We start from the raw sequence: 2,500 nt of genomic DNA, 5'->3' as shown, positions 1-2,500 counted from the left end.
TTCCTCCTCCCACTCCCCATCCCCATCCCATTCTTCCCCCATCACCACATTCTCCTCATCCCCACCACTCCCCCTCCTCCCCCCCCACCCCCTATTCTTCCACCACCACCCCCATTCCTCCTCCCCCACCATCCCCCATTCCTCCTCAACCACCACCCCACATCCTCCTCCCCCCACCACCCCCTATTCTTCCACCACCACCCCCATTCCTCCTCCTCCCCCTTCCCACCATTCCCCCCATCCCCATTCCTCCTCCCCCACCACCCCCTATTCCTCCCCCCCATCCCCCTCCCCCTCCCCCCCTCTCCCCCCACCTCCGTCTCGCCGTCAGCAGAGAGCCCTTGTTCTCACCTGCTGCCAGAGGTCGATCCAGCAGTCAATAAAAGTGTTCAATATTCCGTAACACCATTTATATTAAAGTTTTTTTTTTCCTTCAATGGGTGTCAGGTTTTTATTGTACATTTTTCATGGCTCGGTGAGGATTTTGTTGAGTTTTTTTTGTGGATATATGTGTGTGTGTATGTATATTATATATATGTATATTTATATGTATGTATATATGTATATATATATGTATATATATATATATATATATATATATATATATATATATATATATATATATATGTATGTATGTATATATATATATATATATATATATATATATAGATATATATATAGATATATATATATATATATATATAATACACTGTAAGTGTATATATGATTATATGTATATCTATCTTTTTGTATATGTATGTATCTATATATATATATATATATATATATATATATATATATATATATATATATATATTATATCTGATACTAATATATATATATATTGACAATTGCCATTTCGTGTTCATTATCATAATTATATTAACGTTATGGTACCACTGCGATATAACGACATTTTCCTAATTAATAAAATAATCATATTAGTCATTCGTTTTTATCATTATTTTCCTTTTTTTTATATTATTATCCCCATCGTGACTTTTACTAAACTCTTTACATAATGTTTTAAATTCATTAATTTCGCGATACATTTTTTCTATTGCTAAGGGAATTCTGTGATAAAAACAAGAATGATTATGATGATAATGATAATGGTAGTAATAATAATGATGATAATAGTAATGATAATAGTGATAGTAATAATGAAGGTAATTATAATGATGATCATGATAACAATAATAATGATAATAATAGTAATTATAATAATGATAATCATAATAATCTTAATGATAATAATAACAAAACATAATACTAATGATAATAATGATGTTGATGATGATAACAATGATAGTAATTATATTAATGATGATAATATAGATGATAATGGCAAGAATATCTGATAATGATAACAGCAATAATAATGATAGGGAAAATAATAATGATAATACCATTATCATTATAGTTATAATCATAATGATAATGATGATTGTAGTAATAATAATCATCATTTCCATAATCATTAGCATAACTATTCCTATGGTCTCGGTGCTAATACAGAGTATAAAAAATGATAATGATGATAATAATAACTATGACAATTATGATAATAATGATAATAATAATAATTATAATATTAATCATCTTAATTATAACAACTTGGTGTTATTTACTCACATCTTTCTGAAGCGTTACATCATCTCAAAAAGTAAATTCCTGACCTGCCAGTCTAGGCCTATATCACAATATTTTCTTTAGCCTCTTAAAAGTTTATTATAACGGGAAGGAAATAACCTATATTATTAATTCTGTAACTAATTATTGAAGCAATGTACTTCTCCCATAAATAGGAAACATATCTTTGAATCTTAGGGATATATGTACTGTTGGTGTATATATTCTGCAAAGAGTATGCAGTTAAAAGTGTGTCAAAGGTATGCGCTATTTTTTCGGGCATATTTTTTGAGCTCCCGATAGAATTTTTTATTTATTTATACGATTTTTTTTTTGTTTGTTTTTTACGAATTAAGGATTTTTCTTTCTTTTTTTGGGTTGACTTTGGTACATGATAAACTCTATCAAGTCGAGAAATTGCTAAATTTCTGAATTTTTCTAAACGTTTCTTCATTTTCTTCTGAGTCATCTTATACTTTTTTTTCTTCATTTTTTAAAGATGTACTCAATTGTTCACGTGTTTATCAATGAATAAATAAATTTAGAATTAAAGAGGATTTGGTAATTCTAAATCACCCAAATTTTTCCTTCTGTTCGTTTACCTAATCCCAAAATTTAAGGTCACGTGTTTTTGGAAAAGTTAACGGTTTTAGGAACTCTCTCGTTGAGGTTAAAATGTCATATTCCCGTCGGCAGGAAATTTAAATTACCCTTCCCTCTTCCCTCTTCCCCTCCCTTCCCCCCTCCCCCCTAGTTGAATATGCAATTGGACATTGCTAACTCCTATTCTCAATAGATAAACAACTACTATGCCATCTTTACAATTTTGAGAGAAAAAAAGAAGAAAAAAAAACAAGTTTCAACAAGT

Source organism: Penaeus japonicus, unplaced genomic scaffold (assembly GCF_977035675.1).
Source record: "Penaeus japonicus unplaced genomic scaffold, GWHDUDI00000001_assembly GWHDUDI00000018, whole genome shotgun sequence".
Classification (NCBI taxonomy): Eukaryota; Metazoa; Arthropoda; class Malacostraca; order Decapoda; family Penaeidae; genus Penaeus; species Penaeus japonicus.
The sequence above is the reverse complement of the archived record's forward strand: the minus strand, read 5'-3'. Positions refer to the sequence as shown.